The sequence below is a fragment of the Humulus lupulus genome, chromosome 8, assembly GCF_963169125.1.
Source record: "Humulus lupulus chromosome 8, drHumLupu1.1, whole genome shotgun sequence".
NCBI lineage: Eukaryota > Viridiplantae > Streptophyta > Magnoliopsida > Rosales > Cannabaceae > Humulus > Humulus lupulus.
In genome coordinates, this window is record NC_084800.1 from 123647920 (window position 1) to 123672476 (window position 24557).

Genomic DNA, 24557 nt, shown 5'->3' on the forward strand with positions numbered 1-24557 from the left:
TTAGGTATTGAACATACCCAAATTATCTGATGGGTCTCCGTCTCCATCGAATTTAGATAGGTGGGGCATCCAGAAACCCAGCGGGTACGTTGTGGCTGCTATGTTGGAGGCAAAAAGCTCGAGTTCGTCCCCCGAGTCATACTCGTCCTTCTCCTTTTCTGACAAGCGCTTCTTCATTAGCTCCTCCATCTGAGCTAGACGTTCTAGGGTCTGGTCCTTAATCCCTTGGTTGTTCTGGGGCTGTTCAACAACTCTAGTTCCATTGTACGCATTAGGTGGGTTATTGTCCCTCCAAGCTTGAGCTTGGTTAGGTGGGACATTCCCACTGTCACGTACTTCGGAAAGACCATCCTCTTGGCGAGCATGACTTCCATTTATGGCCAGATTCCCCCTTTGCGAGTTGAGGCGATCTCGAACTTAAGTGATTACACAGGTCTCCACCGGATCTGCCACTTCGGTGGCTCTTGGTCCAGTAGCTCCCGTTGGAAAAGCTTGGAGCCCGCTGCTGGGGGTGATGGGAAGGATCAGCGGGAGGAGGATTTCTTCTGCTGCTCCCGTGTGTCGGAATGTCTTGAACTGAATGGGGAGGAGATGGGTATCTTATCGGTGATGGGGGATGCCTAACTGGCGAAGCGATCCTAGTCCCATCCAGGCGGATCAAATTAGCTCGCGGCCGTTCTACTTTACCGTCTCCAGCATCCTGCGCCCAGTGGTCTAACCACGGCATGGGAGGGCTAGCCGGAGCAAATTTTCTGCGCGAGCCTTCCCCAGATCTCCTCTGTGAGCTGCCATGAGCCCTTCTGGGCGCGTTCGATGGTGGAGTCGAGCTAGGAGTTGAGGTTCTGACTGATCGGCTGAATTGCTGATTGGCCCTGGGAAACTCCTCAAACATAGCTTCTTGGTTATGGTGCGACATGGGTGTAGAACTCGGGGTTGAGGTTCTGACTGACCGACTGGGTCTGGGCCGATTATCCCTGCGGGACTTATGAGTCCCACTTTGCCTCTTTCCAACGTTAACGTCAGTTGCAAGAGGGGGTAGCAGGGCCAAGACTTCTTCGATTTGCTTACTTGCTCTGGATAGTTAACCCCTCAACTGTATGTTCTCCATCTCTATCGCCGTCAGGTAACCCATGTTCAGATTTGGCGGTCGGGGCGCCGAACTCCCGGTGTCGTCCTGGCCCATCGGCTGCTTTCCTGATCACTGCTGGACCCCGGGGTTTGGTTCATTGGATATGGCGGCATGGTGGGCCTCCTGCCCATCATGTTGATCCGCCTCGTTACCATGCCTCGACCGAGTAACCACCATGATCAGGTCTTTGTGATAGCACCAATCTAAATCCTCTCAATGAAAGCACCAAACTGTTGACGCAGTTTTTGCCAACAAGTAATTATACGAATATGTAGGATGGATTAATGCAAATTGGTAAACCGTAATATGAAAATAATTATATTCTAGACTTGAGAAACTAATAGCATGGGAAGATGGTCACTCCTTTCTTTTTGGGTGGTTCGAAGGTTAAAATCCCTCTAGTCCACCAGTCGATATTATTGATATCTCTTGACTATTTCTTACAGAGTGTTTCTTTACAAAAATATCTCAACCCCCTACACTACCCAGGGTCTTGGTATTTATAGGAAGAAGATATCTGAGTTGGCAATGGGGTCATCCCGTGATCTCTTTATCCTTCACGTCATCTCTGCGATACTGATGATTAATTCCTAACCCTTACAAGGATGTGAGGTCTAATCAACAGGTAAGGATGGGTAGTGGGTCGCATGTCCCAAATTAGATACGGGATGTCCGAATACGCACGTTTATCTGCGCGTCTGAGAAATCAGGAATAAAACAGACATGTGATGTCTGAAATATGCACGTTTATATTGCGTGGTTGACTTTACAAGGATTCGGGTGTCAGATCTCTGCCGTATTACGAGCTTAATGTGGCATCAGCTCGTGACACTCATACTGCTGACACGATGCCTCCGAGTAGCAGTTAACTCTCTAATCAGCTCGAGCTGGATAGATGGAGGCACGTAACAAACAGCTCCGGGTGGACGATTTACACGTGGCAGATCGAATTAGGACCTTTTCTAGCTTGCCAATAGTGCGTGGATATTTATGGCGTATAGACTACAAGCCATAAAGCAATATCTTGAGACATCATCACCCCGCTCTTCAAGGACTATCACTGCTAATCCACTCTTTCAACCTTCAAAGAAAGCCAATCCAGTACAAATTCCATTACCATCTGATGACGATTCTGACTCTGAAACATCAATTAAATCTCAGATGGCTCACGAAAGGACTTTGAAAGAATTGGCAGCACCGAATCTAGACCATAAATCGTTGTGTACTCAATATTCAGTGTTGGATGTTAACTTTGAACTCAATTTAGGCTTCATACATTTACTAACATCTTTCCATGGGCTACCAGGAGAGGACTCGAATAAGCATCTGACAGAGTTTCACATAGTTTGCTCTAGTATGAAGCCAGCATTAGTAACTGAAGAATAGATATAATTGAGAGCATTTCCATTTTATTTGAAGGATGGTGCAAAGGAATGGCTCTATTGCCTTCCTCCTAGAACTATTAATACCTGGAATGAAATTAAGATAATATTCTTGGAGCGTTACATCCTAGCATCTAAGGTTGGTAGTATAAGGAAGGAAACATGTGGCATTCGCCAACAGACTGGGGAGTCATTATATGAGTATTGGGAGAGATTTAAGAGGCTATGTGCTAGCTGCCCCCACCACCAAATAAGTGAACAACTCCTGAACCAATACTTTTATGACGGACTATTTCCATTGGACAAGAGCATGATTGATGCAAAAAATGGAGGAGCAATGGTGGGCAAGACTCTTGCTGTAGCTAGGAGGTTAATTTCTAATATGGAAACCGTTGACGGTAAGAACTCGTCAATGAAATATGGATGGTAAACTCAGAAACTTAAATCAATATTTAATGAACACAAATGAACGTATAGAAACTTGAAGGAAAATGGCAAATAGGAAATAGAAATTAGAAAGAAAACTCGTATATTGCCCTTAGACCAATCTGGTTTTATAAGAATTTTTCAACCCCCTTTAATGATGAAGTGAGGCCCCTTTTTATATTGGGCTCTAATGACCCCTGATACATTGTGGTCCTAAGGGACCAGAGTGTACACATATACACTGTCAGTGTGGTGGCACAGGTAGTAGTGGTGCAGAAGGTCATGGTGTCGGCTCTGGTACATGGTCGGGTCTGTGGGGATGCCTCTAGTACTTATTTGGTACGAGCATCAGAGAGGTGGCACCAGACGTAGTTGTATAGGTAGTTGTGGTGTTAGCTCTAATATATGGTCAGAGACATGTAGGCCATGTCACCACTACTTGCCAGAGATGGATGTCAGGGTTATGCCTCTATGCTCCTCATGGTCGTACAATCTGTTCCCGTACGCGTACTTTGTACCTATTGGTTGCTCTCATATATTCAAGATACACCCCTGTTCCAAGCCCCTTTTTACTTTGCTAAATATAAGAGGATTTGTAGCCTTGAGTGAGATAAGCGCGTGGGAGTCACGCTCCGCTGGTGATACCTTCCTTAGAAAATGGAGGAGGGCTCCTTTAGCGGGGCATATACTTATATCATAGATGTGTGGCCTGCAAGACGACCTCGTGAGATGGCCTCGCGAGATGGGGGCGCGAGCCTGGGCACTTAGGCGTGGCCTGTGAGACGGCCTCGCGAGATGGAGGCGTGGGCCTAGGAACCTAGGCGTGGCACTTAGGCATGGCCTGCGAGACGACCTCGTGAGATGGAGGCGTGGGCCTAGGCACCTAGGCACGACGCTTATACATAGCTTGCGAGATGGCCTCGCGAGACAAGGGCACGGGCCTAGCCACTTAGGCACAACATTTAGGCATGGCCTGCGAGACGGCCTCGTGAGATGGAGGCGTGGGCCTGGGCACTTAGGCGCGGCATTTAGGCATGGCCTGCGAGACGACCTCGCGAGATGGAGGCGCGAGCCTGGGCACCTAGGCACGACATTTAGGCATGGGCTGCGAGATGGCCTCGCGAGATGGAGGCGCAGGCTTGGGCACCTAGGCGCGACACTTAGGCATGGCCTGTGAGACGACCTCACCAGATGGAGGCGCGGGCCTGGGCACCTAAGCGTGGCATTTAGGCATGGCCTGCGAGATTGCCTCGTGCGATGGAGGCGTTGACTTGAGCACCTATGCGCGGTGCTTAGGCATAGCCTATGAGAAGGCATCGCGAGATGAGGGCATAGGCTTGGGCACCTAGGCGCGGCTTATAGGCATGGTCTGCAAGACGGCCTCGCGAGACGGGGGCACGGGCCTGGGCACTTAGGCGTGGGTCCATAAGACCTTCAGCGAGGTAAGCGTGAGGCCTGGGTCTTTCAGGATCATGTCCAATTTGCAGTGTTCACACTTGCCCCCCAGTCTATGAGATAGTCTTCAGGCTCTCTTGTGGACTTCAAGGTGCGATGCATTCAGGATGTCAGCAAGATTTTAAGGGTGAATGTAAGCCCATCATTGTGCTCCCCTGGTCCCAAGGCTAGTGTCATGCTCCCTTCTTGGCCATTGATCAAGCCTTGGGTTCGATGGCTAAGATGAGCCCATGGTTCCTATAAATAGGCCCTCATATCTAGCCTATTATTTACACTTGATCTCTTCATCTTAGTGGTTTTGGAATCCTTACTACTTTCAAGAGGTACGGGGTTCAATCCCCCACAACTTCGCTTTTGCTATATTTTTCTTTTATTATTTGAGTTCATTTATTTTATGCCAATATCCATGCAAGTACTTGGGGACTAAAACACCCTTTTCTTTTGTTTTTGCAGACGCGTACTTTCGACCCTTTGCTTCTCTTCAACGCGACGGTTTTTTTGCCCCTCGGCCTCCTTTCGACCACGACAGCGCTCGATTTTACTTACTTGAGGTATACTTTCTTTCTCTCTTATGCTCAGTGGGTCTAAATTAGCACCACTCGGGATGGGTTGCCTTGGCCGAAGCTCATTGTGAGTTAACCCACTTACACACCCTCGTTTATACCTTGTAGTTGGTCATTTAGAGCGCTTGTGCCTAGAGGTTTTGAGCTCATTCCTTTGTGTTTTGTAGCAATCCTCTCATTTACATGTGCACCTTAATTTCCTACGAGACGAGGTCCCATGGCATGTGAGGGATCATCTGGTGCTCCTCCGGGGTTCGAGTTTGTAGACTTATCTTCAGACTCGAAGTCCCCCAAAGAAAAACCCTTACCAAGACTATGACACTTTGAGGCAGGCCCGTATATGTCACCTTGAGCATATGGCTGAACTTAGATGTAAAATCTGGGTGGTGAAGAACAAAATAGACTCAATTCTGAGGGGCAACGAAGTTTCTTTCCCCCTTGACCTTAGCGACCATATAACGAACCTTAGGGTGACCCTTTTAGATCTGCAGATGGAGTTGGAGTTCATGGAGGGAAATCTCTCGCCTGAACCTCCTGCCCTATTTTCCCTTTATGACTGTAATATGGTCATCCCAGGTTCCCCTCAACCCTTGTTTTCGATCCACCCTTGCTTAGCGCTCTCACACTCAGTGCCTCGGTGGAAGACCCTTGGTAGGAAGAAAAAATGGAGGGTAAAGTGCCATGTTTCTACCTCACCCTTTTCTTTTGGTTTTGCAGATATGGAAAGGAGAGTACAGTGACAAGTGGCTTCCGAGGCGCAAGATTCTGGTCCTTTACTAGCGTCCTCCATTGTGTCCAATGTGTTTTAGAACCGGCTATTGGAGCTATCTATGAAATACCGCATCGACAAGGAATACCAATTGTTTGTTCCTTCTAATACCCGCCGAGCTGATAATCCCCCTCAGGGGTGCTTGGCCATGAGTGAGCATATCTTGAAAGAGGGTGGAACCATTCCTCTGCACCCGAAACTTAATCACTTTGACCTTGCCTCGCTCCAAATGGCGCCTAACAGCTGGCTGACCCTGAGTTGCCTATACATGGCATTCGTTGAGCTCAACCAGTGCGCTCGTACGACCCGGGAGGTGCACTTTATGTATAACCTCATGCCAACCCAAAAATCCAAAGGCTTTTATTTACAGAAGGCCAACTCCCAGGTTTCCCTCGTAGAGGGTTCTGTTTAAAACCCGGGGTCCTGGAAGCAGGACTTTTTCTTCGTAAAAGGTCCCCTCTACTTACGCGAACGCTTTCACTCGTCCCCAAGTAAGTGCTTCAAGCTTGTTGACCTTTTTCTTTGAATTGGTTATTACAGAGCTTATGCTTACATTTGCAATTGTGTTGATTGTACAAAGGAGTTCAGTAAGCCTGACATTCCCCAATTGGAGGCATCGTTAGTGGACAAAATCCTCTATGCCGACCCAGCCCTGAAAATGGCCGCTAGCCTCTTCACTGTGGCAAACCTGAACCGCTTCAACTTGTCTGTGGTTTTGGATCCTAATGCGTTGTGGCATATTTCTGAGTGAAGGAAGAAGGCACCTCTAGTTGAGCATCACTCTGACAGAGGTGATGCAAAGTGGGTGCCCGAGGAGGTTTCCCTAGAACACAGGCGACCTTCTTTGGCCCCTATGGACCATGACATGGCCTTTCACTCCCATGGTCAACAAGCCATGCCGAAGGGCTTCGTTTGTCCCTTTTCTAAGGACTACGATGTTCTCCCTCATGCTCCCCTCAATCCTAGTTCGTCAGGGGCTCATTTTCCCGATATTCCTGCTCTCCATCCTCCTTAGGTGAGCGGTTCATCTGTCCCTACCCAGCTAGGTGCCCCTGACTTAGAGGGGGCACCTTATGTGGGTCGTATGGCGACCTCTTATGGGCAATGGTATACCCGAGTTGCCGAGGGTCTTCCTGAGATTGATTGGAAAAATCTCAGGAATTTTTCCATGTCAGAGCTTGGGGAGACTCTTGTGCGCTCCGCCACTTGGGTGAGTTCATGCATTTTACATTGGCCTTACCCTTTTTTTTATCATCATTTTTTTTTTCTTGTGCAGACTTATACGATGGCCCAACGCTTTGCCGACTCGGCGCAGGACCTCTCCTCGTCGAATGTCGAAAGGGACCATCTAACGGTCAAGTTTTAGGGGCTCAGGGCTCAAGAGGGAACTTACTGACACCAAGCTTAAGCTTAAGAAGGCCCTGGCGAAGGCCTCTTCATCATCGAAAAAGAAGAAGAGGGTGAATGCCAAGGCTATGATGCTGCAGGAGAAGGTTGCTCATCTGGAGGCCGATCTTAGTGGAGCAAAAGCTAAGGTCGCAATGTTGCAGGAAAGGGTCACTCTCCTAGAGGCGAATTTGGCTAAAATCGAGTATAAATCCATAGAGCACACCCTCTATGGAATGTGGAGGCAAAATCCTAACTTCGATTTCTCCTCCTTTGGTGAGCAGGCGGTCACCAGGGTGGCTGAGTTGAATGCCCGCGACAGGAGGCCCTGAGATTCTGCTTCTGCGATCTTATCATTTAATTTGATTTGGATGTATGCTCACTTGAGCTTATTATTTAATTATTATTTTTTTGTTGGAACTTTTATAAGTCCTGTTACATTATTGCGACTCCTTTTTTACCTTTTTTTGTATATACATACGATTATTTGCTTTTGTTCGTCTATGTTTGAGGTCCTTTTGAGCCCGCAAAATGGGGTTCGATAGGTTCTTTTATATATATATACTTTTTTATTTATCATGCTTGAGGTCCTTTGGAGCCCATACTAAGGGGTTCGATAGGTCTCTCTTTGCTCCATCTTGATTGTATCTATAAGGATATGTTGGCCCTTTGGGTTCTAGTTAACCTTTTATATACTTTTCCGCGCGCTTATTATTTCTTGCGAGAAATGTCCTTCTCGTCATTATTCATAGTACTATTTTTGCAAGGGTCTCTTTTAGAACCCTTTTTGGCTAGACAGCTTGGTGGCTGCTCTAGGCTTATTGGTAGGTGCTCTTCCTAAGGCACTTCCTCTTGTGGAAGCATCTGCCTTTATTAGGAGGCTTTTCTTATAGGACCTTTTGACCTCCATAATGTTCATAAGGGTAGCTAATCCTCGTGAACTCAAGTGATGTCTTGCCAAGTCTTCTTCTTTATTTATAAGGGATCTTTTTTAGGATATAAGGGTCTCGTTTAAGACCCTCTTTGTTTTTGCTATATACTTTGCTCCCCAAGTGGTTGGCGAGATTTATTTCGGTAGGCACTTTGATCATTCCATTCACGCATTTTGATAATCATTTTGCTTAAACAAGAATCTTTACTACATATTCATTTAATGTCACAACATATTCATTGGAAACAGGTGAAGTACATGGTAACTTAATGTGACTTCGTTCTTACTACCTATTAAGGAGTCCAAGTTGAACTTATAGCTATTACATTTAACTTGCACATTAGATAGAACAATGACATTCTTGCCTCAACATGGAGGTCTTATTGATAATATTTGTTTAGATGTTCTGTGTTCCATGCTCTAGGTACCATGGTATCATCCAAACGTGTGAGCTTGCAGGTGTTAGGGGGCACAACCTGGCAACTTGGTAGGGCCCTTCCCAATTTGCCCCTAATACACCCGTGCTCGGGTCTCGAGTGTTGGGCAGGACTTTCCTTAACATGAGGTCTCCAACCCTGAACGCCCTCTCTCACACCCTTGAATTATAGTATCTTGCGGCTCGTTGCTGATATGTTGTCATCCTTAGCTGTGCCCTTTCTCTCATTGCTTCCAACAGGTCCAAATTTTCGAATACTGCTACGATGTTAACCTGATCATCATATGCTTGTATGCGGATGGAGTTGATCTTCATTTCTATTGGAAGGATAGCCTTGCAGCCATAGGCTAAGGCGAAAGGCGTCTCTCTCGTGGTGGAACGAGGTGTGGTCCTGTAGGCCCACTTAGGCGTGGCCTACACAGGCTGTTGATGCTTCTTTTCTCCTTTGACCAAGGCGGCACTTATAACATGCTCTGATACAGCTAAAAACAAGTACAATTTTTCCCCTTTTTCTAGCTTGGCCAAAAGGGGTGGTTTTCCAAGGTGTTCCTTTAGCTTAGTGAAGGCTTCCTGGCAATCTTCATCCCAAGCGAACTTTTTGCTCCCTTTTAGGATGTTGAAGAAAGGGAGGCATTTGTCAGTGGATTTGGAGATGAACCTATTGAGGGGTGCTACTCGCCCTATTAAGCACTGCACCTCCTTCTTGCTTCGTGGTGGGCTCATTTCCAGCAATGCCTTGATTTTGTCAGGATTGGCCTTGATACCTCGGGAATTCACTATAAAACCCAGGAACTTCCCCGATGAAACTCCGAAGGTGCACTAGAGCGGGTTTAGCTTCATTCTGAATTTTCAGAGGGTGCCGAACATCCTACTGAGGTTGTTTGTGAGCTCTTCTTCCTTCTTTGTCTTTACAAGCATATCATCCACGTATACTTCCATATTCCTCCCTATTTGATTCGCAAACATTCTGTTCACCAGCCTTTGATAAGTAGCACCTGGGTTCTTTAAACCAAAAGGCATCACTTTGTAGAAATAAAGCCCCTTGTCTGTTATAAATGAAGTGTGCTCTTCATCGGCCGGGTTCATGGGTATTTGGTTGTGCCCAGAATATGCATCCATGAAGCTAAGTAGCTCGTGCCCCACCATGGCGTCTACTAACTGGTCTATCCTAGGAAGCGGGAAGCTTTCCTTAGGGTAGGCTTTATTGAGGTTAGTAAAGTCCACACAAGTCCTCCACTTTCCATTGGGCTTTGGGACTAAAGCTGGGTTTGACACCCATATTAGGTAGAATGCTTCTCGGATAAACTCATTTGCCTTCAACTTGTCAAACTCTTCTTTTAAGGCCGCTTATCTTTCTGGGTCTAGTGCTCTCTTTTTCTGCCTCACATGCCTTGCTTTTGGATCGATGTTTAAGTGATGACACATGATTGACGGGTCTATTCCTACCATGTCCTCATGACTCCAAGCAAATACGTCAAGGTTGGCTTTCAGAAATTCTACCAGCTTCGCCTTCACGATACCCAGAACGTTTCTTCCTATCTTCAACTTCCTCAATGGCTCATTCGTGACCGTGACTTCCTCAAACTCCTCTGCTGGCTCGACTCTGGGTTCTTCCGCGACTCACGGGTCCAACTCATGCGGGTTTGTACCTTCATGCACAACCATTTCCATAGGCTCTGATGGCTTTATGGTTGTGCGGAGGGATGTGTTATAACATTCCCTCGCTTCCTTCTGCTCTCATTTCACGCTTGCTATTCCCCCAAGAGTTGGGAATTTCATAGCTAAATGGAGAGAAGTTATCGCCTTCAATTGTCTTAGGGAGGGTCTCCCTAATACTGCATTGAAGGTTGAGGCGCAATATACCACGACAAAGTTTGCCATTATGGTGGTTTGTCTGGGTTGTTCTCCCATGGTGAGGGATAATTCAATTGCCCCTAGGGGATGTATTGAATCTCTTGTAAATCCATACAGGGAGGTATTGCAAGGCTTTAGGTGCCAGATGTTTAGTCCCATTTTCTCCTAAGCTGGGCAATATAGGATGTCCACAGAGCTTCCATTATCCACCAAGACCCGATGCACCCTCATGTTTGCAAGTTGGATAGTCAACACCAAGGGGTCATTATGGGGGAAATGTACACCCCATGCGTCTTCTTCGGTGAAGGTTATCGAGTCATTCTCACCCTTAAAACTCTTCGGGGGGTGTTGCTCCAAACTTAAGACGCATGGTGGTGGACTTCGTCTGGCCTCCCTGGAATATTTGTCTCACCCCTTCCTTGATTCGCCTCTGAATCCTGGCCCTCCGAAGATGGTCCTGACTTCTCCTTGTACCTCTGGGGCTACCTCTCGTGCCCATGGCGAGGATGCTCCTTCTTTTGGTCTTTGGTTCTCTTTGTGGACGTATCTGCCCAAATGTCCCCTGCGTATAAGCTCTTTGATTTCTATTTTCAAATGGGTGCATTCTACAGTGGTGTGGTCGATATCTTTATGATATTGGCAGTATTTATTGGGATCTCTTTTTTATCGGTCTTTTTTCATTGGCGGAGGCGTTCTGAAAGGGACCTAGTTTTCATTCGTGATGAAGATATGCTCCCTAGCGTGGGTGAGGTCAGTATAAAAGGTATAGGGGCCCTGCTTGCGCTCATCGGTGTGCTGGGGCATTCGAGGCTGATCATCTCTTGTCCCTTCATAGACCCTCTTCTTTTTTGCACCGTTTTGCCTTTCCCAAATTGAGGGTTTTGTTTGGGACCGGTCTTTTCCGGCCTTAAGGCTTTCGTGACCATCCTCTACACGAATATATTTCTGTGCCTGCTCGTAGAAATCGTCCAAATCGGTGACCTCTCTCTTAAGCATGTTATCCCATAACTTACTTCCCGGGCGTATTCCGGTCGTGATGGCCATTTTTAGCTCCCTACGGGTGAAGCTCCCTACCTTGGCTGCCTCCATATTGAACCTGTGGATGTAGCTCTTTAGACTTTCATTTTCTCCCTGTTTTACGTTAGCAAGGCTGGTGCTCGGCATTGTGTAATCACACACGGCGTGATGTTGTTGAAGAAATTCATCAAAAAAAAATTCCAAGACCTGATGGACCCTAGACCCTAGACCCTAGCCGGAGTCTTTTGAACCATTTGTACGCAGGTCCTTTCAACGTGACAGCAAAGCAATGGCATCTGGCCCTGCTACTAACTCCCCTTAATTTCATCATATCGTTAAATGCATCCAGATGGTACTTTGGATCCGTATTTCCTTCATATGGGGTCATATGAGGCTCCTTGAAGTTGGCTAGGAGCTGGATGGCTTGGATTTCCTTAGTGAAGGGTGACTCATGGTCGAACTCGTCATTGACGGCTTGTCCTCCAGATGCGGTGATTATCTTGCTCCGGAGGCTCCTCATTTATGTGTCTAGGTCTTGTCTCCTCTTGTTCAAGGAGTCTCTCAATGTGGATGGGTTAGCATTTCCCTTTCCTTTGTCTTCCCGGGGTGCCATAGGAGGTGTAGTCCTTTTACCCGCCCTTTTCTTGTTGAGTTCTTCCCGTAAGTCTGAGGGTGTTTTCCTTGAAGTGACCTCGACTTCATTACGAGGGTCAACGTTGTTCTTCTACTCTGGCCTCTAGGGCTGCTTTGGTGGTCCAGGACATTCACGCTGCTTTGTTCGGGGGGTATTACTGGTGGAGAGTTGAGTCCTCCCATTGTCCATTGGGACCGTGGTTTCTACCCCCTCTTGTCCTCTCTCTTTTCGCCTAGGAAGAGATATGTTCAATTTTCCTTGTAAGAAGCCATTCAACACCTCTTGCATGTTCTCTAAGGTGGTTTCTAGCCTTTGGTTCTTCCGGTGCAGTTTGTGTATCTCCTCTTCGTAAAATCAGGACCTAGAACTCGAGCTCACAGAATGGACTCAAGGATTCTTTTCGGTCCTACGCGTCATGGGCCCGGATCTTGCCGGCCGGATTTTGCCACCTGTGGCGGCTTTGGGGGTGGGAACTCACCGGCGTCTCTCGTGGGGGCAGCCGCCGACCTCGGACGATGCTCATCAGGTGGGGCGTCCAGGGATGAGGCCTCCCTTCAACCTTCGGGAACCCCTGGCTCCTTCGATGCATGCACATTTTCAAGTGGTGGAGGATTCTTCTTGGAGGCCTTCAGTTGATCTCCATCGAGGTGTACCTCAACCTCCCGTGGTTCTCTCAACTGCTTAGAGCATCTCGGCGTCTTTTCTCCCAGAATCGATGGAAGAATAGTGGCTTGGAACTTATCCTTCCCACAGACGGTGCTAAACTATTGATGGTAAGAACTCGTCAACGAAATATGGATGGTAAACTTAGAAACTTAAATCAATATTTAATGAACACAAATGAACGTATAAAAACTTGAAGGAAAATGGCAAATAGGAAATAGAAATTAGAAAGAAAACTCGTATATTGCCCTTAGACCAATCTGGTTTTACAAGAATTTTTCAACCCCCTTCAATGATGAAGTGAGGCCCCTTTTATAGTGGGCTCTAATGGCCCCTGATACATTGTGTTCCTAAGGGACCAGAGTGTACACAAATACACTGTCAGTGTGGTGGCATAGGTAGTAGTGGTGAAGAAGGTCATGGTGTCGGCTCTGGTACATGGTCAGGGTCTGTGGGGACGCCTCCACTACTTATTTGGTATGAGCGTCAGAGAGGTGGCACCAGACGTAGTGGTACAGGTGGTTGTGGTGTCGGCTCTGATATATGGTCAGAGACATGCAGGCCATGTCACCACTCCTCGTACTTCCACTACTTGCTAGAGATGGATGTCATGGTTACACCTCTGTGCTCCTCATGGTTGTACAACTTGTTCCCATACGTGTACCTTGTACCTAATTGTTGCTCTCGTATATTCAAGATACACCCTTGTTCCAAGCCCCTTTTTACTTTGTTAAATATAAGAGGATTTGTAGCCTTGAGTGAGATAAGCATGTGGGAGTCGTGCCCTACTGGTGACACCTTCCTTAGAAAATGGGGGAGGGCTCCTTCAGTGGGGCATATACTTATATCATAGAGGCGTGGTCTGCAAGATGACCTCGCGAGATGGGGGCGCGGGCCTGGGCACTTAGGCGTGGCCTGCGAGACGGCCTCTCGAGATGGAGGAGCGGACTTGGGCTCCTAAGCGCAGCGCTTAGGCATAGCCTGTGAGAAGGCCACGCGAGACGGGGCGCGGGCCTGGGCACCTAGGCACAACTTATAGGCATGGCCTGCGAGACAGCCTCGCAAGATGGCCTCGCGAGACGGGGGCGCGGGCCTGGGCACTTAGGCGCGGGTCCATAGGACCTTCAGCGAGGTAAGCGTGAGGCCTGGGTCTTTCAGGATCATGTCCAATTTGCGATGTTCACAGAAACCAATTCCCAACAGTTTGGAGTTCGTCATGAGGGTTCAGTTAAGGGAGGAAATGAGACAAACTCTAAATGATGGTATGGTTCAACAAATAGCCTCGAGTCAGAAAGTGAGAACTTGTGGTTTATGTCAGTTGGTCGGGCATCCTACTGATGCATGTCCCACACTTCAAGAGGACGTTAGTGAGCATGTAAATGCAAGGGGGGGGGGGGGTATTCTCAAGCAAACCTATGAAAAGGTATGACCCTTATGCTATAACTTATAATGAAGGGTGGAAGGAACATCCTAATCTTCGATATGGGAATCAACAATAAACCATACCTACTAGACCACTAGGGTTTCCTTACCAACAAAGGCCTCAACAAGTCTATGCACCTCATCCTCAACAACCCCCTATCTCATAAGCTCAGGATCCATCAATGGCGGATATGCTAAAAACATTAGTGGCCTCCAATATACAGACTCAAGTAATTCTTCAAAGCGTTCAAGCGTCCCTGAAAAATCTAGAGAATACTATAGGTCAAATAGGCACTTCATTAAGTCAAAGTGAGCTACAAAATCAAGGAAAGTTACCTTCACAACCTATTAGGAATCCAAGGGAAAACGCTAATGCCATCACATTAAGAGATGACAAGACTTATGATCCACCTACTATTCCATCAAGTTCAAACGATGCACCATTGCCTCCTACTCAATCTTCCCAACAAGACAAAGATGAAACCCCAACCACAACACCCAAACCTAAACCAACTATCCCCACGTATGTCACTACTCCTCTAGTTCCTAGTCATTTGAAAAAGACAAAGAAAGATGAAGCTGAACAGGAAATACTAGAGACTTTTCGCAAGGTTGAGGTAAACATTCCCTTACTTTATGCCATTAAACAAGTACCTCGATATGCAAAGTTTTTAAAGGATTTATGCACCAATAAGAGGAAGCTAAAAGGGAATGAGAAGGTGAGTGTGGGGGAAAATGTTTCGGCGGTTCTTCAAAAGAAACTTCAACCAAAGTGTAAGGATCGTGGCATCTTCACTATTCCTTGCACTATTGGCAATAAAAGGATTGAAAGATGTATGTTAGGTTTGGGTGCTTCAATCAATGTAATGCCTTACTCTATTTACAACTCATTGAATTTTGGACCACTTGAAGAAACTGTAACGCCGTGGTTACAACAAGACCGTTACTGTGGACTTTAAATAGTGCTTAACTATCTAAATGATTCATTAGGTTATAAACGTGCATCTAGGTGTCATTAATAGGCCCAGGGGAAAAATCTCGGTCAAAAGGAATGGATATATTTTATTTAAAACAATAAACTGTACATGGGCCCATAAAAGTGTTTACAAATTATTTACAATCCAAAATGGTCATTACAATATAAAAGTTACAACTCACCGACCTAAGAGGCAAATTATAAGGGTAAACCCTAGTTCCCATGAGAAACACCTTGGCCGTGGTGGTCAAGCAGCCGCATATGTACACATCGCCACCTAAGCTCTCCACTCAAGGCTGGGTGAGCTTTTCATTCCCTTTACCTGCACCACATAGCACGCGTGAGCCAAGGCTCAACAAGAAAACTTAATACTGCATGTATATAATTTTAATAAATGATCATGTAACCATTATGGGGCATGCAGCCCTATTCAGATAGGTGACTAAAGAGCCGCACCCTGGATAGGTGACTAATGAGTCACACTTTGCATAGGTAACTAATGAGTCACACTCTGGGGCTCCGCACCCTAAGTCATGTGACTTTCAATCACCTGAGCCTTTTGGCCCTGGCTCTATGTAACTAACCTTTAGACTAGACCAACGCTTTAGTTTTCTTCGACCTTAGGGTCGGTCAAGCATTTCATGCTCATGTTGATTTAGATCTAATCATTTCAGCCTACGTTAAATACATTAATGTCGCTCTTGACTCCTAAGCCAATACCATACGACCAGTGCTCAAGACTACCACTGATCTTGACTGATAAGTCACAGCTTCATGACAAATACTAAACACCAATGTCGTTCCCTGACTAATAAGTCAGTGCCATTCACAAGTAAGCAAAGTTGCTATGCATTTACAATGCAATCAATGTCCATATATTGAGCACTCAACATGCCTCATCAATAACCATGCATGTCACATACTGGGTGCAGTTTTCTTACCTCTGGTTCGAGCATGAAATAATAAAATAACGACCCTTGAGAACGATCGGTCCTTATGTCCCTTAGCGGTCACCTAGTCATAACCAAATATGAAATCCCATTAATAAAATTGGTAATAAAAGGTTCATGGTCTAAAACCTCACTCCTGGGACCTCAAATCCTACTAAAACGGTTAGTAAATTCGATCCCGAGCCTTAAGAAATGAAACCCCAAGCCTAAAAACTCTTGAAAACCCCTCCTGGCACAAAAGGGATGGACAGGTCGCGGCACGCCACCAAGATAGAAACCCCTCTATCTAGGATGCCAGGGGCGGGCTGCGACTTGACCCAAAGGGTCGCGGCGTGCCTGCTAGACAGTAACCAGGGGAGGCTCTGGAATGGGTTTAAGTCGCTACTTGCATGAACTCGGTCACGACTTGACCCTGCGAACCCCGCCCCCCAGCCCATTTCTCAATTCAAACACAGCCAAACCTTCACCTAATCAATCCCAAAATCACAGCCAAACATTTATACAACATCACCATCAGTTAAACCACAAAACCCAAGCTTTATTAAACTTAAAACCACACCAAATAACCACTTCTACAATCAAGATTCTCAAACCTTCAAGCAATATAAAAATAGAGTAAAAAAACTAGAAACTAAGACTTAGAATTCTTACCCCTGTTACAAATTACACCTCTTTCAATTGCTGAACTATGATCCTAAGCCTCCAAACCTTAACCCTCAAGCTCCAATTTCCACTTAGCTTCAAGACTCCAAACCGAGAAGGAGGGGGAGAGATGATCGAGAGAGTGAGAGGAACAAGCTACTCTGTTTTACCTTAGACTCTTCTACAGCCCTCTAAGTTAAAACATATCCCATGGTCAAAAGACAAAAATGCCCCTAGGGTCATATAACTCCTTAATAGCTACCCAAGGGCAAAACAGTCATTTCTCGTCTATCCCGTTAATTATAATTAACGACCTCCAATTCCTGTTACTCCAAATATTCTCAAATAATAATTAAATCATATCTCATTGCCCGCTCATTCCTGGTAATGTACTAAGCATCTAATTACCCCCAGACTCACCCCGAGCCCAGCAATTAAACACTGTTATGACCAAATTGCTAATCTTGCAACCTAAGATCATCTCATGCCAAATAGCTCGAACATATCCACATAATAATGTGGTCTCACCCATAAATCACAAAGATGCACATAAATATACCATTATGCTCTTAACAGATCAAAATTACAAAAATGCCCTTCTAACAAGAAGTGGGCCCACATGCATGCAATTATTATCATATCATAATATAACTCACATAATCATGCATATAATCACATAATTGCACATTAAATCAATTATGGCCCTCCTAGCCCCCTAATCTAGGCATTAAGCCACATTATGGAATTTGGGACATTACACCTATCCCCTCCACAGAAATTTCATCCTCAAAATTTACCTGAACAGCTCGGGATACTGACTCTACATATCTGACTCCAGCTCCTAGGTCGCTTCCTCGACCTTGCTTTTCCTCTATAATACCTTAACCAAAGGTATAGTTTTATTCCTCAGGACCTTGTCCTTTCTGTCTAGTATCTAGATTGGCTGTTCCTCGTAGGAGAGATCTGCCTCTAGCTCCAGATCCTTGTAACTCAAAACGTGAGTCACATCTGATACATACCTCCAAGGAGCTGAAACATGAAATACGTTATGCACGGCCGACAATGTCGGTGGTAAGGCCAACCTGTAGGCCACCTGACCAATCCTCTCCAGGATCTCAAATGGACCTACAAACCTAGGGCTCAACTTGCCCTTCTTCCCAAATCATCTCACCCATTTCCATGGTGAGACTCTAAGGAAGACATAATCTCTCACTTGGAACTCCACATTCCTACATTTGGGATCTGCATAACTTTTTTGCCTACTTTGATAAGCAAGCATTCGAGCTCTAATCTTCTCAATGGCCTTATTGGTCCTCTGAACTGCCTCAGGACCCAGGTATCTCCTTTCTCCTGTCTCATCCCAATGAATGGGAGATCTACATTTCCTACCTTACAACATCTCATAAGGAGCCACCCCAATGGTTGACTGATAGTTGTTGTTGTAGGAAAACTCTATCAAAGGTAGATACTTACTCCAAGACCCATCGAAGTCCAGCACACATGCTCGCAGCATGTCTTCTAATATATGGATCGTCCTTTCAGATTGTCCATCTGTCTGAGGATGATAAGCACTACTAAACTTCAACTGTGTTACCATAGCCCACTGTAAACTTCCCCAGAACTTAGAAGTGAATGTGGGGTCCCGATATGACACGATCGACCTCGGTGCTCCATGGAGGCACACAATGTCTTTCACATAGAGATCTGCGTACTAGTCAACTGTATAGGTAGTCCTCACTGGTAGAAAGTGAGTTAACTTAGTATATCGATCCACAATAACCCATATTGAATCATGTTGACCCACAGTCCTGGGTAACCTCACCACGAAATCCATCGCGATGTCTGATAAACGAGTTTTAGGCTCGTTTATGGTCTATTTTTAGGATTGGTTTTCGTTAGTTTAGGATTATTTTATTGCAGAATTATGTTCGTTTGTTCATGTTTTAGGTTTTCCATGCTAAGTTGGTGAAAAGAGTGAAAAGGAGTGAAAGTGGAAGAAAATATAGTTAAGTTGGAGAAAATCGTGTTTTTCGGGGTCGATATGTGCGAGTTTTGATGTTGTCAATAGCGCTACAGGGCTATCAAAGGAGTGCCATAGCGCTAGGAAGGACATGAAGGAGCTGTTGAATCTGGAAGTAGCACCCCAGTGCTACAAAGGCAGCGCCACAACACTATCAAGAACAGCAGAGCAACGCCCTGACGCTACATCAAGGGCACTACAGCGCTAGTGAATAAAGTTTTAAGGAATTTTGGCTCTGACTTTAGTGCTACAGCGCTCAATACATAGCGCTACAGCGCTGTAAACATGTTTCTCATATTTTTTATCCACTTTTTGAAGGACAAAATGGTCTTTTCACTTGGGAACATTGGAGGACTATTTAAGGAACATTATTCTACGATTTTGAGAGGCAGTCTTATTTTTATAAACCCTAGATTAGAAGAGACTGCTATAATTAGTTTTCTTTTTCATCTGAATTCATTAGGTTGATTTTTATGAAAAATTATTTGAAGTTTAATTTCATCATGTTATCTATGAACTAATTTCTTTTATCTAGGGATTAATGTAGTCACTGGGATTTCTATTTAATTTTATTATGATATTCTGTTGATACTTCTTCTCTATTGTAATATATATGATGTTTGTTTAATGCTAGTAAATACTTGATCGCTATTTAATTGATTTAATGGTTTTGATTCAAAATTCGAAAGATGAAAATTGAATATGTTATTATTGTATAGACATAGGTTGCATATTGGACGAAAGTACCTGTATGACTTGTGTAGTAATTAGGTTTCCATGTTTAATGCCTTCTATATGGTCAAGTTTATCACAGAAATGTAGAAAACATGCATATAGATTAAGATCTTATATCTTGAAAAAGAATAGGAATCGATTATATTAACCTGCTATTAGAATAGAAATAAGAGATTTAGAATTGATTATTAAAATTGATAGAATGAATAGTTGATGAAATTAATTCCTAGGTTTTTTTATTATTGATTTTTGATTAGTTGATTCATTGTTGTGTTTCAGTTATTTAAATTATGTTCATAATTTAGAGTATTCATTTTAATTTTATTCTTTTCATCATAATTTTAATTCACCAAATAGAAAGTTAAAGAATAATTAGTGGTATTTAGAAATCAGTCCTCGTGGGATCGACACTCTATTTATCATATATTACTTGATTTGACCATGTATACTTGCGTGTTAAATTTTTCAGATCAATGTCCTCCCATTTCCACTCTAGGATATCTAGAGGCTGCAATAGCCCTACTGGCCTTTGATGCTCAGCCTTGACCTATTGACATGTCAAGCACTTAGCCACATACTCTACCACATCCCTCTTCATTCCAGGCCACCAATACAGTGATCTCACATCCTGATACATCTTCGTGGTGCCTGGATTCAAAGAATAAGGAGTAGTATGAGATTCATCCAGAATCTCCCACCTCATAGCAGTGTCAAATGGAACACATATTCGGCCTTTGTATCTCAACAAGACCATTTCTGACACTGTATAATCTCTAGATACTCCAGCTAAAACATCTTCTCTGACCTTGATCAGTTGTGGATCACCCAACTGACCTTCCTTGATTCGCTCCAACAGCGTAGACTGTAGCGTAATGTTGGCCAACTATCCCACTAGTAACTCTATACCAACTCTTGTCATATCCTCTACTAATTCTCTGGATATCAGCCTCGCACTGAAAATTTGTCCCGGACCCTTCCGGCTTAAAGCATCTGCTACCACGTTGGCCTTTCCTGGATGATACAAGATCTCACAATCATAATCTTTTGCTAACTCTAGCCAACACCTTTGTCTCATGTTCAGGTATTTCTTTATGAAGAAGTACTTCAGGCTCTTGTGGTCAGTATAAATCTCACACTTCTCCCCATAAAGGTAATGCCTTCATACCTTTAATGCAAAGACCACAGCCGACAACTCTAAATCATGAGTTGGATATCTCTATTCATACTCCTTCAACTGACGTGAGGCATAAGCAATCACCTTTCTTGACTGCATCAAAACACAACCCAAACCCTAATTTGACGCATCACAGTTTATCACAAACTTAACCTGGTCTGTTTGAAGACTCAGAACCAGAGCTGTAATCAACCTCTGCTTCAGTTCCTGGAAGTTGTTCTCACACCTGTCTGACCACATAAACCTTTGATTCTTGCGTGTCAGCTCAGTCAATGAAGTGGCAATCTTTGAGAACCCTTCCACAAAACGTCTGTAATAACCTGCCATTCCAAGGAAACTCCTAACTTTCGAAACATTCTTTGGCCTTGGCCAATCTCTAACCACCTCAATCTTGGCTGGATCCACTTTAATCCCCTCCTTACTAATAATGTGCCCAAGGAAAATTACCTGAGATAACCATAACTCACATTTCTTGAATTTTGCAAACAATCTGTGTTCCCTCTGTCTCTCTAGAACCAACCTCAGATGATGTTCATGCTCTAATTCTGACTGAGAATAAACCAGAATATCATCCATGAAGAAGATCACAAACTGGTCCAAATAATCCTTGAACACTCTATTCATCAAATCCATAAAAGCAACTGGGGCATTAGTCAATCCAAAAGACATGACTAAGAACTCATAATGCCCATATCTAGTGCAAAAAGCAATCTTCGGTATATCTCCCTCCTTGACCCTCAGCTGATGATAACCAGATCTAAGGTCTATCTTAGAGAATACCCTTTTACCTTAGAACTGATCAAACAGATCATCTATCCTTGGCAGAGGATACTTGTTCTTGATTGTCAACTTATTCAGTTCTCTGTAATCAATGGACATCCTCAGAGAAACATATTTCTTCTTCACAAACAGTACTAATGCACCCCATGGTGAGAAACTAGGTCTGATTAAACCTAAGTCTAACAGCTCATGTAGCTGTACTTTCAATTCTTTTAACTCTGCTGGGGCCATTTTGTACGGTGCTCTAGACATTGGCTTTGTCCTTGGTGCCAGTTCTATCACAAATTCAATCTCTCTGTGTGGTGGCAACCCTAGTAAATCTTCTGGAAACACATCCAGAAACTCACACACTAATCTGGTCTCCTTTGGTCCCACTGGCATGGCCTGGGTGGTGTCAACCACACTGGCTAAAAATCTTATGAAACCTCCTTGCAATAAATCTCTAGCCCTCAGAAAAGATATCATAGGTATGCGGGGTCCATGCACAGTGCCAACAAACACAAAAGGATCCTCACCTTCAGGCTCGAAGGTTACCATCTTCCTTCTATAATATATGGTTGCCCCATACTTCACTAACCAATCCATACCCAGAATCATGTCAAAGTCAGTCATAACTAACTCTATCAAATCAACTGACAACTCTCTGCCCTCTAATGTCACTGGCAGTGATCTGACCCATCTCTTAGATACTACCAGCCCCCCAGTGGGTAATAAGGTCCTGAACCCCACAGCATAATAATCACATGGTCTACATAGTCTATCAATAATTCTACTAGGAACAAAAGAATGTGTAGCACCAGAATCAATCAAAATAGTATAAGGGGTTCCAACACTAAGAAGTTGACCTGTAACTACTGAGGGTGAAGCCTCAGCTTCTGCTTGAGTCAATGCGAACACTCGAGCTAGGGCCGAGCTGTTCGCCTTTCTGGGTTCTTCCTTTCTTGCTTTTGGGAAATCTTTCTTGAAATGTCCCACTGCCCCACATAAGAAGCAAGATTTTGCCCTAAACTCCCCCATATGGCGCCTCTTGCACCTAGGGCACTCAAGATAAGTCCTCTAGGCCTCACTTCCACCCTGGCAACTCATTGAAATACCATGTGGTCGTCTATCAGGGCCTGGATCTGGTTAGGTATCAGGAACCTTCCTCTTCTCATCACTAGAGCCTCCACCCCTACCTGAACCTATAAATGGAGGTCCCACCCTCCTAGTGTCTCTCCTGGCTGCACTATCACACCAGATCTTGTTCTCTATGCTCTCAGCTGTGAACGCCTTCTTAACCACCTGTGCATAAGTAGTAACTCTAGCCACAGTGGTAATGCGAACGTCACGGGCTATTCTAGGTTGTACCCCTTGGAGAAACCTTTCCCTTCTAGTCCCATTAGTGGGCACCAGTTCCATTTCAAACTTGGCTAGTCTGACAAACTTTAAAGCATACTCAGTCACTGACAGATTCCCCTGAAGTAATCTGTTGAACTCTTCAGCCTTTGCAGCCTTGATGGAATCATTATAATACTTTTCATTGAACAGAGTCTAAAACTCTTCCCAACTCAGGGCATTGACAATTCTGGTCTGGGATATCACTTCCCACCAAAATTTGGGCATCCTCCCGAAACATATACGTGGCACAAGCAACCCTTTCATTACCAGACACCCTCATAAAGTCAAGGATGGTGGTAACCATGCTCATCCATTGCTCAGCTTTAGCTGGATCTGCACTACCTTAAAAAACTAGAGGGTGTTGTTTCGTAAACCTTTCATAAAGAGGTTCCCATTTACTTTCAGCCTCTGACAACTGCTCAACTGATGGCACCACTATAGGTGGTGCCTCTGGTGGAATGTTCCCTGCAAGAACCTATTGTTGTCTCAGGAGGCAGATTTCTTCTTCCTGCCTCATAACTCTAGCTTGTAAATCAGTAAACAACTACTGCCAATTATCAGGAGTTGGCTCTGACTCTGGTTATTTTCCTGGCCCTGTCTATCATTCTGGCCCTAATCTTCCTAGCCAGCTGATGAGTCTATCTTCCTTGGAAGCATATTATCAATTTATACTGTGCTGAAATAATCAATACAAGAAATTAGGCAGTGATAACTAAACCTCTTGCCGCCTCACGGTCCAAGATCAAGCAAATATTCATCCATGTTCCACAATCATACATATAAACATATTGATTCATGATCATAACATTTAATATTTAGCATTTAGCAATTAACAATTAACAATGCAAATAAGCATGTTCTAACAATATCAATACTAATAAGCACGCTCTTGCTTATCATGCAGTAATCAAGGCCCAACCTTATTAATGTATCTCATGTAGGAAGGTAAAGCATTTATATTCTATTTAAGTAGTTAAACACATAACCACATAAATAGTTACCAAACCATGAGTCGAGCTAGTCTTCAGTGACGAGTGACATGCCCAGCCACTTTACATGAACCCTAAACCTTGGCACACTCTTAGACCAAGTTGGAACGCCATGGTTACTCCAAGACCATTACTATGGACTTTAAAGAGTGCTTAACTCGCTAAATGAGTCATTAGGTTATAAACGTGCATTTAGGTGTCATTAATAGGCCAGGGTGAAAAATCTCGGTCAAAAGGAATGGATATATTTTATTTAAAACATTAAACGGTACATGGGCCCAAAATGGTCATTACAGTATAAAAGTTACAACCCGCCGACCTAAGCGGCAAATTATAGGGTTAAACCCTAGTTCCCATGAGAAACACCTTGGCCGTGGTGCTAAAGTGACTGCATATGTACACATCGCCACCTAAGTGGTTGAGCTTTTCTTTCCCTTTACCTGCACCACATAGCATCTGTGAGCCAAGGCTCAGCAAGAAAACTTATTACTACATGTATATAATGCCAATAAATGATCATGTAACCATTCTGGGTCTTGCAGCCCTATTCAAATAGGTGACTAATGAGTCACACCCTGGATAGGTGACTAATGAGTCAGACGTTCGGGCTCCGCACCCTAAGCCATGTGACATTACAGTCACCTTAGCCTTTTGGCCCTGGCTCTATGTAACTTGCCTTTAGACTAGACCAGCGCTTTAGTTTTCTTTGACCTTAGGGTCGGTCAAGCATTTCATGCTCATGTTGATTTAGATCTAATCATTTTTTCTTGCGTTAAACACATTAATGCCGCTCTTGACTCCTAAGCTAGTACCATACGACTAGTGCTCAGTACTACCGCTAATCTTG